General features: G+C 35.0%; 1 protein-coding gene across 2 annotated transcripts in view; it reads right to left on the bottom strand.

Moving 5' to 3' along the window:
- Positions 1–18,257, bottom strand: part of LOC111144877 (metaxin 2) — a 68,862-nt gene that overhangs the window by 22,001 nt on the left and 28,604 nt on the right. The window lies entirely within an intron of this gene.

The raw sequence follows: 18,257 nt of genomic DNA, 5'->3' as shown, positions 1-18,257 counted from the left end.
TGAAAAAGAAAAATAAAAAGTGAAGCATACACAGGACTGAGCAAATACATGACATTCATGTCTCAAAAGCACCTCTGAAAGCTCAATGGTAATATAAGGCCTTCAAAATGCTAAGAAAAAAATCTTGCCAACCTAAAATTCTACATGAGGCCAAGGTTATTAATCAAATATGAAGAAAGAATAAAAACAGTATCATATAAGCAAGGTCTTTAAATTTTTATTTCCCATGTACCCTTTCTCAGAAAGCTAATGAAGAACATGGTGCACAAAATAAAAATAACAAACCAAGGGAGGAAGGGGGTGGGAAAGAATAGGGATCCAGAGAATAAGGGATCCAACGTAAAAAAAAAAAAGCAAAAAGAATTCCCTGGATGATGGCGAATAGCAGTCGTAAGAAAGCAGCTCTGAAGCCAGCAGAGAAAGGAACTGCTCCAATTAGAGTAGAAGGAACAGACGTTTCAAAGGTAGTATTTCTGAGAAAAAAGAAAAAAAAGTATCTGATGCATTTGACCATTGTGAGGGAGAGCATTATAGTTCAATCAAAGTTTATGAAAGAAACTACCCAAATGAATTAAATAAAACAATTACTAACCTGAGGGGAGAAAAGCACACAGAAAGATTATGTGCATAGTACACTGAGCTACTCAACTGAGATCAATATTTACATTCTAATGGAAATATATTTACATTTACATTCTAATGGAAATACTAAGTATTAGTATTAATCTGACAAAAAAAAGTGAGAACACAATAGGGAAGATGGGGAAGGAGAAAAAGGTGAGTTGTAAGAGGAGAATTTCATAGTGGAATTCAATAGATACTTTAAAATTTTTAAAAGTAATAGTAACACAAGCATCTTAAAAATACAGAGGTAAGTACCTGGAAAAATAATACAGCTAAAAGAATTAAAAATTGGTTGTCTCTGGGTATCCAGATTTGGGAATGGGGTAAGGGTGGGTCAGTAGACATGTGTGTGTGTGTATATATGACAAGCCTCTCCTACATTACAGGTGGGAGTATAAATTAATCCAACCATCTTGACACTGTTTGGTAATTACTACTAAGCATATGCCCACCCTATCAGCCAACAATTCCATGCCCAGAACTATACCCCCCAAAAAGGCATATAGTCATTAACATACATGTACAACAATGCTCATAGAGTTTGATCCATAATAATCAAATACTGGGAACAACTCAAATGTCTATTAATAAGGTAGCAAATTTGATTCTAAAATTCCTAACCCCAAGCTAAAAAGGATATATAGGGGCACCCGGGTGGCTCAGTGGGTTAAAACCTCTGCCTTCAGCTCAGGTCACGATCCTGGGGTCCTGGGATTGAGTCGCACATTGGGCTCTCTCCTCAGCGAGGAGCCTGCTTCCCTCTCTCTCTGCCTGCCTCTCTGCCTACTTGTGATCTCTGTCAAATAAATAAATAAAATCTTTTAAAAAAATAAAATAAAAATAAAAAATAAAAAGAATATATAATGTCACCAACTGTTATTACGAGAAAGGAAAAAAGTAACTACAAAAGGATTATAAATTTTTCTTGACTCTGAATGCTTTAGAAAGAGCATTCACTGAGAACTTTTAAATCAGAGAAATTCTAGAAACAATCCCAGAAGATGACACCTATGATACTCCATGAAGATTCTAAATTCTATTTGTTCAGTAGTTACTTCTGAATCATATCTTCTGGGAACCATGGCTCAGAATTTTTTTGTAAAAAATGATTTTGAAAAATAAAATATATTTTATTTGTACATAAGTAAAACCAAAGCCAAAAGTATAAAGAACAAGAACGATCTGTTACCAGTCTATTCAACCCTTACAAATACCTTAAATCCTAGATTCAAAAGTTATTGTAAATAATGCCACTACTTTGATTAGATTATAAAACTAGCAGTTTAAATGTTGGGAAAACCCTTTCAGATGTTGTAGTTAATAGAATATCGGGAATACAGACAGGGATCCTATTATAACAATCTTTCAGTAACATGGTGGCAAGCTTCTGATGCTTCTTGCTTCTCCTTCCAGATACCTCTGTCTTCTAGAACTAGCATTTACTATTTTAATACACAATTTTGTGCCAGATAATGATGATCAGCTCGATAAATGAACAAACATGAAAATCTGAAAATATATCAAATCACAAAATGAAGATTAAAGATGTCTAAAACTCAATAATTTTTCTAGTTCTAATCCTATGTGAATTTTCTTAATGAAGCAACAAAACTTCTGATAATAAAAACTTTTTTTTAAAAACTGCTTAGTCAAATTTCAAAACACAAAACTGATACTCAACCAGTGCTTGCAGTATAAATCAATGCATTCTAACCCAATGTTAGTTTGGCAGCAGCTACAAAAATCCTAAATGTACATATCCTTTGACCCTACAATTGTGCTGCTAGAAACAGATGAACATCTTCGCATAATATTTTATAAGATATATGTAACAATATTCATGCCTAAGCCCTATTATAGTTATAATATTTATACTTATAATAATAACAGTAGCCTAATACCCATGAATGAGAGACTGATTGTATAAACTGCGGTGACTCCATCAACAGAATATTTGTAGTCTTCAAAAAAGAACGCGGTCACTCCTCAACTGAACTTCTCATACTAACTCCAAAAGACATTTCTCATCTGGAATCTTCTGTAAGGGCTACTGAATGACATGAGACAACACAGGCCAAATGCAGAACTGCTTTTTGTATTATTTTTCCTCCAAAGCCCTGGAGCAAAACATTAAAACAAACTCAGTAAGTCCTGCAAAAGGCTAATTTATTTGGCCCAATGCATAGCTTCTTGTGAACTAACTGGACAGGAAGACACAATTCTGATTGTGTAGAAGAATGGATGGAAAGCATTTATGCATTCATCCGCATACTTGATAGAGTAAGCAGCTACTATGTATCACAACTGTTCTAGGCACTGAGAACAGAGCAGTGAACATAAAGTCTAGGCCTTCATGGATTTTACATTCCAATGGAGAAAGAAGACAAGCAAATAAACTAGAAAATATGTATAGTGATCCCTGCTATGATCCCTTCGTACAAAGCTGTACAAAGGTCTTGCTGTTATATGAAGAGTGGTCAGATAAGGGCTTACCAGTAAGGAAACATTTGAGCATAAACCTGAAGAAAGTTAGGGAGCAAGCCACGTATCTTATCTAAGAGAAGAGCAGTCCAAGTTCAACAGAGCTGAGGCAGTCTTATGCGTCAACTGGTGTGTCTGAGGAACGAGACCAGTCTGACAATGCAGATTAAGGAAGTGAGTGGTTAAGTGATGACATCAAAGATAACCAGGAGATCATGTAGGACTTACAGATAATTTTAAGGATTCCAACCTTTACTTTGAGTGAGACGAACAATCTTAGGAAGGTGCTGAGCTGAAGACTGCAAGAATCTAACACTTTAAAGGATTACAAGCAGCTATACAGAGATTAGACTGTAGAGAGTAGACGAATAGAAGCAGGAGCACTAGTTAGAAGGATTCTACAACAATCCAGGCAAGAAATGATGGTGGCCTGGATCAAGACAAGAGTGCTAAAGGGAACAAGAAGTCAAATTCTGGCTGTATTTTTAAGCTAGGGCCAAAAGGTTTTGCTGACAACTGGATGTGAATACAGAAAAAAGAGAGAACTCCAAAGATGGCTCAAAGTTTCTGAAATAAACAACTAGAACGATGGAACTGCCATTTACCAAAATAGGAAAAACTGTGGGATGAGCAGGTTTTGGTGGTCTCTTCCCAAAAGACTTGGGAGTCTTTAATAGGGACTTCTCTAATATCACTAAGCGGACAACTCTGCTCTCTTTTCGAAGACCTGGTCACTAAGGCACCGTTGTATGTTTTGAAACCATATAAGCAACTCTACTCAAATGTTGAGAAGCCCAACCTTAAAGGCCATCTCCATTTCTTTTGTGGAAGAGGTGACAAAAGTACCTACAAATTAGCATAATCTTTGTCAATATTTTCCTGCAAGTATGGCAATATTGAGATGTTAAGAAAAGGAGAGAGGTAGGGGAGCCTGAGTGGTTGTCATTACGTGTCTGCCTTCAGCTCAGGTCATGATCCTGGAGTCCTGGGATACAGCCCTTTATCAGGCTCCCTGCTCGGTGAGGAACCTGCTTCTCCCTCTCCCACTTCCCCTGCTTGTGTTCCCAGTCTCACTGTATCTCTATCAAATAAATAAATAAAATCTTAAAAAAAAAAAAAAAGAAGAAGGGGTAGAGCTATAATTATTGTGCAGAATAAAAACACAACCAAGAAGAATTGTTATCTTTGATCTCTTCTGTCCCCTCCATCTATAGCCCACCAAGTTTAAAAACTGAAAAGTCCATATCCAAAACATAAAAGAACTGACATAAGTTAACACCAAAAAAACACCCAAATAATCTGGTTAAAAAGTGAGCAGAAGGGGAACTTGGGTGGCTCACTCAGTGAAGTGTCTGACTCAGTTTTGGCTCAGGTCATGATCTCAAGGATGTGAGATGGAGACCCATGTTGGGCTCTGCACGCTGCAGGGAGTCTGCTTGGGATTCCCTCTATCTCCCTTTCCCTCTGCCTCTCCCCCCACTCGTGCACACACCTGCTCTCTCTAAAATAAATAAATTAATAAACCTTAAAAAAAAAGTGAGCACAAGACTTGGAATAGATATTTTTCCAAAGACATCATAAAAATGGCCAACAGACACATGAAGTCATCAGGGAAATGTATATCAAAACCACAGTGAGATTTATCACCTTACACCTGTCAGAATGGCTAGTATCAAAAAGACAAGAAATTAAAAAGTGTTGGTGAGGATATGGAGAAAAGGGAACCCTTATGTACTGCTGGTAGGAATGAAAATTGGTGCAACCATTACAGACAACAGCATGGAGGTTCCTCAAAAAACTAAAAATAAAAATACCATATGATCCTGTAATTCCATTACTGGACCTTTATCTGAAGAAAACAAAAACAATGATTCAGAAAGATATCTGTACACCTATTTCACTGCTACATTATTTATAATAGCAATGATATGAAGGCAACCCAAGTATCCATCGATATATGAATGGATAAAGAAGATGTAGTGTGTACACACAAAGACACATACCATGGACTATTACTCAGCCATAAAAAAGAATGAGATCACTTATATGCAGACTCTAAAAAACAAAACAAATGAACAAACAAAAAGACCCATATATACAGAAAACAAACCGATGGTTGCCAGAGGTGGGGGGAGTTGGGTGAAGAAAAGCAGGAGATACAGGTTTCCAGTTATGGAATGCATAAGTCACAGGGATAAAAGGTACAGCACAGGGAATATATAGTCAATGGTATTGTAATAGAGTTGTATGGTGATAAATGATACCTATACTTACGGTGAGCATAACATAATGTATAGAGTTGTAGAATCACTACGATGTATACCTGAAATTAATGTAGCATTATCTGTCAGCGATACTTCAATTAAAAACAAAAACAAGGAGGCGCCTCGGTAGCTCAGTCCATTAAACATCTGCCTTCGGCTCAGGTCATGATCCTGGAGTGCCAAGATTGAGTCCATAGGGCTCTCTGCTCAGCAGTGAGTCTGCCTCTCGCTCTGACCCTATCCCCTTCTCTCATGCTTTCTCTCTCTCCCCCTCAAATAATAATTAAACAACAACAATAAAACGGGCATCTAGGTCACTCAATCAGTTAAATATCTGACTCTTGGTATCAGGTCTGGTCATGATCTTAGGGTTCTGAGATCAAGCCCCATATCAGGCTCTGCACTGGGTATGAAGCCTGCTTGAGATTCTCCCTCTCCCTTTCCCTCTGCCCCTCCTCTCGCTCTTTAAAAAAAAAAAAAAAAAATTTACATTTTTTTAAAATAAAAAAATAAACAAAAAAACTAAACTAAAATGTCAATTTAACACACACTTAAAGAAGAAGCAATGAGAAGCTATCCAATAACAGTAGTATTATCTTCTGAAAATATACTGAGAAGTAACACAAATAGAAGCCATTGTCACCAAGAGTCCTTTAAAATCTGAGCATATGGTCCAATATTCAGGATATTTTAAATAAGCTTGGAGATCTTATAATTAAGATAAGGTAAACAATAATATTAATAAGAAATCTAATAAAACAAAACATCTTAAAAATTATGCATATCTAGTTTCTTCAAGTCTTTATTTCCAAAGAAATATACTAAAAATATTACAGAAAGATTCTGGATGGGCAAACTTAACTGAAATTAAATTTATTTTTTTAAAGATTTTATTTATCTATTTTGACAGAAAGAGAGGGAACACAAGCAGAGGGAGTGGGAGAGGGAGGCTCCCTGCTGAGCAGGGAGCCCAACACAGGATTCAATCCCAGGACCCTGGGATCATGGACTTGAGCCAAAGGCAGACGCCTAGTGAATAAGCCACCCAGGTGCCCCTGAAATTAAACTTAAAGCCAAAAACTCGGGGCGCCTGGGTGGCTCATTCATTAGGCATCTGTCTTTGGCTCAGGTTGTGCTCCCAGAGTTCTGGGATGGAGTCTCACATTGGGCTCCTTGCAGCTGGGAGCCTGCTTCTCCCTCTCCCTCTGCCTGACACTCCCCTTGCTTGCTGTGCTCTTCATGTCAAATAAATAAATAAAATATTTAAAGCCAAAAATCATCAATTTCTTTTATAAAAAACAATAAATATCATGTTAACAGGAGAAAGAAAATAGAATCTATAACATTAAAAACCTTGAAATATCACACATCTTGTTTGAATTGCATTATGTTAACCAAAAATGAACAAATGAAGAAGTAAATAAAAATATTCAGTTCATAAAATGATGAGAAGGGCTCAAACCTGGTTGAAGAGAAACACAGCCAGCCAACAACAGGCCTGGCCTGGTCACTACATTTGCACAGGGAGAATGCTACACATCTCACTGAGACTCTGTCTTTACCATCATTTAAAGTAGGGCAAGTTTCTGTTGCTGACTCATAACACACCATACATTACTCTTAAGACTGGGTGACCCAGCACATTCCCACTCTTTAAATGTCACTGGTTAAGTCCCTAGCATAATCTAATAGATCCTAACAGAATACAGACTTAAGAAACATGCTGATGGGGCACCTGGGTGGCTTAGTGGGTTAAAGCCTCTGCCTTCGCTCAGGGCATGATCCCAGGGTCCTGGATCAAGCCCCACATCGGGCTTTCTGCTCAGAAGGGAGCCTGCTTACCGACCGCCCCCCCGCCTGTCTCTCTGCCTACTTATTTATGATCTCTGTCTGTCAAATAAATAAATAAAATCTTTAAAAAAGAAAGAAGGAAAGAAAGAAACATGCTGTTTAAGCAGAACACTAGAATGTCTTTTGAAAAATGGAAATCCTTGGGGGCACTTGGGTGGCTAAGCATCCGACACTTGATTTTAAATCAGGTCTTGATCTCAGGGTTGTGAGTTCAAGCCCTGTGTTGGGCTCCATGCTGTAAAAAAAAAAAAAAGAAGAAGAAGAAGAAGGCAAGAAGAAGAAGATGACGACGACGACAACTTCGGAGGAGAAGTAGGAGGAGGAGGAGAAGGAGAAGAAAGGAGGAGAAGGAGAAGGAGGAGAAGAAAGAGAAGGAGGAGAACAAGAATAGAAATCCTCTTTATCAATTTTTTTTATTTTTTTACAGATTTATTCGTTTGAGAGAGAGAAAGAGAGACAGAGTAAGCACATGAACGGAGAGGGAGAAGGAGAAGGAGACACCCTGCTGAGCAGAGAGCCTGATGTGGGGCTCCATCCCAAGGCCCTGGGATCAAGATCTGAGCCGAAGGCAGATGCTTAACCGACCGAGCCACCCAGGCACCCCCCTCTTTATCAATATTAAGAGTCAGAATAGAACAGTAAGACTTAAGTCTCCCAGTGAGACATCTCTGGGTAGAATCTTGTTGACTGTTAGCTTGAGAAAGTTCCTTTACCTCATAAGCTTTCTCATTTCTAAAGTGAAGACAATTAATTAGGCAGATTAACTGAAGTACTAATGTGTAAAACATCTTATATACTATCTGGCACATAGTAGTTCAATAAATATATTATTAAGATTAACAGTAATAATATTAGAAACAAATATTCATGTACCCATCTGCAAAAGAAGAAAGACTAACCTTGGTGGTTTCAAAAGAAAGCTGACTTCACTTACTACCCTTTAACACCTCCTTAAGAGAAAAAGGTAAATAATTTTCCTTTATAATCAAAACAGTAAAATTGGGCACAAGATTTAAAAAATCCCTAAATAGATATTAAAAGGATTAAATAAGGGAACATAACCAAAAGTACTTTTTTAAAGAATAATAAGGTAAAGAATAAATAATATGATTTCTATGATCACAGTATGTACCTTATATAAAATATTTTAAACAAGGCAAAAACAAATGAATAAAGATGTTTTGATTTTAACAAATTTTTACTTTCTGAATAATGTTTCAAAGTCACACATATTGATGAAACTGATAAATGAACTGATAAAAGGCCTCCAGACTGTAGGCTCTGTTAGCACACAGTAACCACCTCCATCTTGCTCACTACTTTATCCTCAGCATACTATAGGTTCTCATGTAACATTTGCTCAATGACTAAGCCACAGATATTCACTATAATATGAAAACATACCTAAATTTGTAGAAAACTAGTAAGCTACAAGAAAGATTAGTATTTTGTTATTTTATAGAACCAAAACTCACTGCATTAAAAAGTTAGATGTAATTCCTGTTAAATTCAGATTTTTAAAAATCAATAAAATGACAAATACATCAATAAGCAGATATTGTTTTAGAAAAATAGTAACAGGAATTTAACTTAAAAAATTATCAGAAACACAATTCAATGAGCATAAATAGCTTCAAATAGAGCAAATTTGGTATCAAAAACATGAAATGCTAGTAAAAGCACAAATGAGACAGATCACATCAGAGAACAGATCTCCCTTAACACAACTCTCACCTGATAACTACTTTTGGAATATCTGACTCAACTTTAGATACATCAACATCTGACAGCTGTAGAAAAAAAATCAAGTTCAGAAGGAAAGCAACAAAAGAAGATAACCAGAATAGGAAAAGGTACAAGCTCTCCCTGTTAGAATTAAATGTAAAGAAAAGTAAGCTGTAAGGTCGATACTAAGTATCAGGAACTATGAAATAGTCACAGAGACCAATTCATATAACCCAAGAACCTAAAGCAATACCAGTCAGATATTTGGCACTCAATAATGAAGAGTTTGGGAGTAAAGAAAGGAAACTACTTTTTTTGAGCTCTTATAAATGATTGTTTCATTATTTACAGATAAATATTCCCAACTGAGAAAAATAACAACAACAACAAAAAACTCCAACAAATTTTAAATTCTTAAGATAAGCTAAATAGCAGATGGCAGGGATATAAAACATATTCATTTTGATAAACTAATAGTAACTCAATAGTGGATCATTTACCAATAAACAGCACCAACTACCTTCTTTCCTCTTCTTTATTCCAAAAACAAAATGAACATTTACTTGTCTTACAAGTTAAATACATAAGAAATCCTATGCATTTAAGCAATAAAATCAACATTGCTTGCCAATGAAAATATAAAAAAATACTACAAAATTTTAAAGAATTGTTCTTGAATGTTTAAAAGGTTAAGTGCCTCACACAGATTAATACTATGGAATTTAAGGGATTATAAACATAGCCTCTAAAGTATGCAGATCCCATTAACAAAGTTATCCAAATTCTAATAGGGAACAAGCAATTTTCAGCCTAACCATGTAAAGCTATCCTTAGACAGCAGACCTTGGGTTTTCTTCTTTAGAACAAAGCTTCTATTCATCTCATAATTAAATTTGAAAATTTCACGTAAGAATTCACTAAGGACTATTCTAAAGCATGCAATACCATTTTCAGTGCACAAAATGAAAATGGTTCTGAATTTTAATTCATATCTCATTTTACCAGGACACAAAAGAAAATCTGTGACGACAACCAAAGAATTATTTTTCACCTTACTGAAGAAGCATGTTTTAAAATTAAAAACCACGAACAAATCTACCTATAAAATGATTCATTTTTTTATATCAAACAGCTGCAGACCCTGTAATTGAAATAATGTATCTAAGGTTACAAATGAAAAGTGTTAGGTATCATTCCTGAAGTGACAGATTAAGTTCCTAATCCAGTTAAAGTAATAGCTATATTTGTAGTTTAACATAAATTAAGACCTTAATTATATTTGTGACTATTTTAAACAAAATAACAAATTCCTTTGTACCTGAGAATGTAATTTATAGCAAAGCCAGGTTCATTTTCCAAACCAATCTATTTCATACTGCAGAAGTACTCTCGTATAATGGTGTAATGTAATTCTTGTTGTGGAATGTTGAAAGAGTAGATACACTAAGAGCACAGAAGAGGTTTGAAGATAAATGAAGATGCTATTCATTCAAGGGTAATTTCATCTTAGAACTATATGAAAGATGTTTTGTTCACACAGGCTAGTGTAGGGCCTCAAATTTAAGTGTATTTTCAGCTCAAATATAATGCTGCTAGATCGATTATGCTGATACTGTATATCTAATAATGAAGAATTCTAGCCCTTTTCTGTATAAAAAATAGACTGTCATTTTTTCATCCTGCTATGTCTTCATTGTTCTGTTTAACAGCAACAAATTTTAAAATCCTGCTCACTATTTACTTTTTAAGCAGAAAAGTGTATGGTTGATATTCTAACTTGAAATCTCTCCTGACTGCAGCAAAGTGTATTTTTGCTATGTTAAATAGTTACTTATATTAGCAACCCATTACCCTCCAAAACCATTTTATTTCACTATTCACTAAAAATGACAACTCTAATAGCCACCAAATTCTATTTTGAATATGTTTCATTTTCACAAATCCTGTAACACAAATTTAAATGTTTTGTATATACCACACCATTTATGTTGAGGAATTAATATTGATACTGAAAATGTTTTTAATCTGTTAAATTGTTTGCAATTTAAGTTCAATTTTAATTATCTCAATTTAAATTATCTTTTCTGAAGATCATCTTCTAAGTATTTAAGTCCTTCCAAGTTTTATAAGCATAAATCACCAAAATACTTTAATACTGCTGGCATATAAAAGGTGATAGAAGACAGTCAATCTGAAGACTTTAAATTCAGTGATAAAAGAAAACATCCTACAGCTTCCATTTTTCTCATTTTACTAAAACACTGAAAAGATTTTATAAGTCTCCTATGTAATAAATATTCCCTAAATTTCTCTACCTCTAAACGCTCCTTTCCTTCTTCTATTCCTGAAAGTAAATACAGAAGCCTCATTTTGCAGAGGATGATCAAAGTGAAGGGATGAAAAAAACCTCAAAAAAACTTTTACAGTCTATGAAACTTAAAGCTATGTCAATTTAAAAAAATTTTTCATCAAAGAGTATTCTCTTAATTCTCTATTAAGACATACACACTGGCGGCATCCTACTTGGATTTTTATCAGGTTTGAACAAACACTTAAAAAAAAAAAAAAACTGCAGACAACCATAAATAACTTGTTTAAAGAAAAAAAGGTATCAAACCAAACTGAAAATTCAAAATAATTTCCTCCACAATTCTCAAGGTAAGCTGTCCACAGCAGCCACCTCAATGACAAGACATGTTTACAGCGGATGTATTTTCATAAGCACTGTTATTTCTCCAGTGGCACAAGTGACTCACAATCCGAAGGGGAGAGAGTTCCTCCTCTCTCCTGCTCTTCCCAATCACTACAGGAGGATATTATCATTTAACTGCTAATTAATACGTCTACCTAAAAAGCATCATTTGCTAAAAGGAAAAAAGCAAGGGTCAGCTAACAATTTATCAGCAGATGTGACATGTAAGTGTTCATGGCCCAGAATTAATAGGGCCTATAAAAATGCTGACTTTTTTAAATGATACAACATATTCAACAGAAAAAAATAATTTTTTTGTTGTCTGCCCTTTCATTTTTAAAGACAGAGTACTCATTCACGAGAAGGGGGAAATGAGAATATTAAGTAGAATAATGATATTTCCCTTAATCTGAGCTTAAATGTTATTCTTACTGGAAGTGAGTATAAAAACTGAGTAAATGAAAGGTAGCATTCTCTTGTATGCAGCCTTCTAATAACTGTCATCAGTTCAAGACACTTTCTAAAAGTAAATCCAAACTTTTGCAAAAGACTAAGCCATACCAAAAAGGAAAACAGGTTTCTTTGTAAGTTGACTTCCTATAATAAACAACACCCTTTCTAAAACTTACTAGTAAGTAACAATTTTATTATATGCATTCATAAAATATAGGCACTAATTCAGCATTCAACATCATCTTGTATTTCTAATGCTATTTCTATTGCTTTCACTTTTTTCAAAAGAATTTCTCATTTGTTATCTAACTTGAGCTTCACAATAACTGAAAACTTAGGTAAGACTGCCTTTATCACATTTCAGAGATCCAAAAGCTGAAACACATTTATCTTTCACATCTTAAAGTAATCTATAAATTTGAAGATACAACTTGCTAGGAAATGTCAGAAATGATTTTTGGAATTTAAATGTCCACTTATTTTTGAATAAAAATTCAAAGATCTGTGTCCCTGGACTGAACTGATATGCAACAAAGTGTTATAAGCATGGATTCTTGACTCTAGACTCCCTGGTTTTGCATTCCAGCTCTGCCAAGTACACCCATGTAAGTTTGAGAACCTCTCCACTTGAACTTGCTACTTTGTAAAATGGGACTACTACTACTACCCACCTCCTAGAGTTGCTGTGTGTGAAAATTATCTATGATATGTAAGGTACATTTAACAAGACCTGGCACATGGAGTAAGTACTGTGTACATTTTAGTTTCAGTTATTATTGCTGTTCTTACTAACACTACCTGCAGAATGTGGATTATAATAGCACCTAAACTTCAAGTTGTTTTAAGGATTAAATGAGTTAATAAGAATAAAGTGCTTAGCATAGTAATGAGCACATGATAGGTACTCAATCATTATTGTCTGTTTACCTCCACAGTCTGTGGGCTCTATGACCTTGGGCAAAGCTCAGTCCCAGTTCCCACATCTCTAAAATGAGGTTCATAATAGTCCCTTACACCAGGGTTATGGTAAGGATTAAATGAGATACTTCATATAAAAGCTCTCAGTAGAATGCCTTAAATAATAGTCTTCAATAGAAACTCACTTTTAAAACAAATCCTATTCAGAATTTTTTTTAAATACTTTGAATTAAAGCATTCAATATTGACATTTTTTAGGTATGGCGTGAATGATTACAAAAATTAATAATGTTCACACAAATTCAAATATGTCCCTCCCCCCAAATTTTTTTTTAAGATTTTATTTATTTATTTGAAAGAGGACATGAGTTGGGGGAGGAGCAGAGGAGCAGAGGGGAAGGGAGAGGGGAAGGGAGAGAGACAAGCAGACTCGGGCACTGAGTGCAGAGCCCGACACAGGGCTCCATGCCAGGACCCCAAGATCATGACCTGAGCCAAAACCGACAGTTGGATGCTTAACTGACTGAGCCACCCAGGCACACCTCCAAAAAAATTCTTAAACCTAACATTTATTTTAATTACTCCCAGGTGTTTAAGCATTATAAAGCCTGCAAGCTTCCATTCCTCCTGCTGATACTGATTATACACACTTCTGTCAATGAGTAAGAGAGAAGGAAATAATAACCAACATTCACTGCATATTTACATTGTGCCAAGTACTTTTCTAAGTACTTTATATATATTAACACATCCAACCCTCATGACATCCAATAAAATAGCTTCTTTATATCTCCATTTTACAGAGGAACAACAAAGAGTTATGTTTACGGTATTCTATATTTGGAAGAGACCAACTCCCATTTCATTTCTGGAAGCTGCTATAAAAGACAGCATATACCAAATCAGTAAAGTCATAAACTTCTTAAAGAAAATAAGACATTTTACTCAGAAAAATTGCAGAGGAGTTCATAGGTATTGGCTCATACTATATTTCTAGACATGTGCTGTTCAATACAAGTAGCTGCATGTGGCTACTGAGCGCCTGAAATGTGGCTAGTACAAATGAAGATGTGCTCTAAGTGTAAAATACACATATTTTGAACTTAATATAAAAAACGTAAAACATCCCATTAATCAATTTTGTACTGATCACATGGTAAAATAACATTTGGATACAATGGGTTAAATAAAACATGATTAAAATTCATTTCATCGGTTTCTTCTTACATTTTTTAATAGGACTACTATAAAAAATTTTTTAAATTTTATGTATTTATTTGACAGAGAGAGAGATCACAAGTAAACAGAGCAGCAGGTAGAGAGGGGGAAGCAGGCTGAGCAGAGAGCCTGATGCAGGGCTCGATCCCAGGACCCTGAGATCATGACCTGAGCTGAAGGCAGAAGCTTAACCCACTGAGCTACCCAGCTACCCCCCAAAATTTTAACTACGTATGTGGCCAACATTATATACATTATATATCTGTTGGACAATAGTTCAGGTTTAGGAGGTGAGAGTAGTAACAGAGAATGATTATTTTTTTAATTTAAAAGAATAACTGGGGGCGCCTGGGTGGCTCAGCGGGTTAAATCTCTGCCTTCGGCTCAGGACATGATCTCAGGGTCCTAAGATCAAGCCCTACATTGGGCTCTCTGCTCAGCAGGGAACCTGCTTCCTTCTCTCTCTCTGCCTGCCTCTCTGCCTGCTTGTGATCTCTCTGTCAAATAAATAAATAAAATCTTTAAAAAAAAAAAAAGAATAACTGATTTATAGACATATAACTTATACAACATACATTTCATCCTTATATTTAAGTGTCCAATTCAATTTTTAGTATATTTATAAAATTGTGCAACTATCACCATTGTCTAATTTTAGAACATATTCATATTCATCACCTCAAAAAGAAACCCTGTACCCATTACATTATTCCCAATACCTCTCACTTCCTATTTCTACCTCTCCTCAGCTCCTGGCAACCACTAACACACTTTCTCTCTCTGTGGATTTGCCTGTTCAGTAACAGAGATTATCAAAATTCTTTTCCCAATTACACATACACAAAGACTGCTGCTTATACATGTATGTATATACCACTACACACACGCGCACACACACACTGCTCATGAGAACCAGAGGAACATGCTACACTAATACTTCACTCTAATCAACATACAGGACTGTTATATGACCAGACAAACACTGCTGGTTAATACCAGTACTTTGTGGGTGAGGAGGAAAAAGCAAACCTAAGAGGAAATAACAGTCATGGGAAAAAAATTTATTTTCTTTTAAACTGAAATCATAAGGGTTCCTTTAATCAAAAAAGATCTAACCACTTAGTTCCAGGACTATAATAAATGCCAAGTCTATGCTCTAGGTAAAATTTAAATTTCCTGATGGCTTAACTGGCAGACTATTAAAATATCTGATGCCTGATATCTGGTATCTTCTAGAAAATATCCAGTTTATGGATACCTGTCACATTGTTTTGATCAATTTTACACATTTAACTGATTCTTCTAAACGGATACTGGTCCACTATATAGAAGAAAATTACTCCATAAAGTTTACATCAGATATCTAGAAAAGTCACATTTATAGTCATGGCTACTATCAGCTGTCAAGTCAAAGAATATTGAAGAAAACTAAGAATTTTTAATATATGCTGGTTAATTTATCATCTAAGTGACATATGTAGGATAACAAAAAATTGAAATGGTTAAGCAAATTCTGCATTTTAAAAGGTTCTCTTTTTTTTCTGGTTTTACTATTAATTACAACTATATTTTGAGAAGCCATGGAGAGAAAGTAAATTAATAGAAACCATAAAAACAGAGTTGCTAAATAAAGTGTATACTAAGGTTTCTTTTTTCTTCCCTTCCCCAGATTACTTAAAACGTTATTATTATTATTATTATTATTATTATTTTAATGGTAACATACTGATATCTTGGTTTGTACTAAAAACTAGTTCATTCCAGGGCTTCTCAACATTCACACTATTTACCTTTGGGGCTGGGTAATTCTTTGCTGTGGAAGGACCGTCCTGTGTGCTGAAAGCTGTTTAACAGCATCCCTGGCCTTTACCCCGTAGATGCCAACAGCACCCTCCCCAACAGTTATAACAACCAGAAATGCCTAAACACTGTCAAATGTCTTCTGTCGGGTAGAAATCTCCTTCAGTTAAGAACCATTCTATTCCTTCTCAAAATACCTTTTAATTGGTGAAAATGACTTCAATAATTTTTCACAGGGAATCCCCAAACAGCTTCAGCAAGGAGATCCATAAACCCCCTGAAACCATATGCAGAAAAGCTAAGGTATGTGTCTATCTCATGTGTGCGCACTGGAATGTTTTCTGGAGAAATGGTTTATAGTTTTCATAACTTTTTCAGGAAAAAGTTATCCCAAAAATGGCAATTTAAAAAGGGTTAAGAATTAGTGCTTCAATGAACATATTCACTGTGCTATGAAGTTATTTTTTTCAAAGATAAACATTGAAAAATACTATTTTATACACAGCAAATAATTTGCTTGTGCGTTCAGTTATCAGGCGAAATTGCTTTTACCACACTTATGAATCTTTCACTCAACAAACATTTACCTAGTACACCTGATATGCTACGCAGTTTGTTATTAGTATCTGAAAGCTAAATTTAAATTCACCCTCACCAAAAAAAGAAAAAAGATTAATAGCAGTATAAAGTCCACATTTATTACATAAAATCAACTGAGAATTTCTGCTTCTCAAAAGTTAATGTTAAGAAAAAAAATATACAAGTTGTAATAGTAGTATCTAAAGATAAAATAAGGGGGGGGTGCCTGGGTGGCTCAGCTGGTTAAGCATCTGCCTTCAGCTCAGGTCATGATCTTAGGGTCCTAGGATAGATGAAATCCCGTCAGGCTCTCTGCTCAGTGAGAGTCTGCTTCTCCCTCTCCCTCTGTGCTCTCTCTCTCTCACCCCCTTATAAATAAATAAATAAAATCTTTTTAAAAATGAAGATAAAACAAGGGTAAATAAATAAAATATATGTAATTTACATTTTTGGTAAAAAGATTTAAAATAAATCCTAAAGACGGGATGCCTGGGTGGCTCAGTCGGTTAAGCCACTATCTTTGGCTTTCAGGTCATGATCCCAGGGTCCTGGGATCAAGTCCCACATCCAGCTCTTTGCTCACTGGGGAGCCTGCTTCTCTCTCTGCCTCTGCCTGCTTGTGCTCTCTCTCTGACAAATAAATAAGTAAATAAAATCTTTAAAATAAATCCAAAAGAAAGAAAGATATTCATATGAATAAATTATTATCCAAACACATTTCTTCTTTCCATCTTTTCCTTCTTTCCCTGCCTTAATGAAAGCAAAAATATACTAAGTGACATGCTATCAGACATAGTAACCAAATGCAGAGAATATCAAGTTGAATAAAAAATGTGAGATGACCAAGTGCTTACTATCATGCCTAGAACAAAGCAAAAGCTCACAGGCTTTCTTTCTGTCCTCCAGAAGCTTATCATCCCATCTCCAAAAATGCCACATGTCTTAGTTTCTCTTTTAAGTTATCTTTTAGTGCTGCACAATAAAATCCTCTTTGTGATTCAAACTATGTAAGCTAACTAAATAAGTAACAGCTACATATGCAAATGTTTGAATAACTTTAATTCTATAATCTCCATAGGCATTTCTCTACCTTTTTCTTTAGTAAATTGTGGTGTATTCATATAGTGGGATAACACTCATCAATAAAAATGAGTAAATCAGAGGTATATCTATCAATATGGACAAATATAAAAAACAAAGTCAAGTACCAAAAAACATTCAAACAACATATACAATTTGTTAAATTTACACGAATTAAAAAAGCAATCTATAATACTAGTTATTTTTGTTCTTTTTTTTTTTGTATGTGTAAGTTATCTGTAGTCCCATCATATGAGCAAATTCAGGATAATGAAAGAGAAGAAAGAGGGAAATAGAATGAGTGAAGGTTACACAGAGCCCTGTAAGCAGTATCTGTAAGGGCTTGGTTTATTTTTTTTTTTAAGTTTTTAATTCAATTCCAGTTAGTTAATATACAGTGTTTTTTAGTTTTTAAAGCAAATAATCCCCAAGTATTCTATTCTTCCTGTGGTGCAGTTTAAAGTTTACAGGACCACTAACTGTTCTTTGGATTACACAACTGTGATATACAATATGAAGAGCTATTGCATTCAATAAGTGGTTTGGGAATAAGAGACGCTAATGTAATCAAT

Source organism: Enhydra lutris, unplaced genomic scaffold (assembly GCF_002288905.1).
Source record: "Enhydra lutris kenyoni isolate GAN:26980312 unplaced genomic scaffold, ASM228890v2 scaffoldscaffold1, whole genome shotgun sequence".
NCBI classification, from domain to species: Eukaryota; Metazoa; Chordata; class Mammalia; order Carnivora; family Mustelidae; genus Enhydra; species Enhydra lutris.
This window is presented reverse-complemented; position numbering and strand designations above follow the sequence as displayed.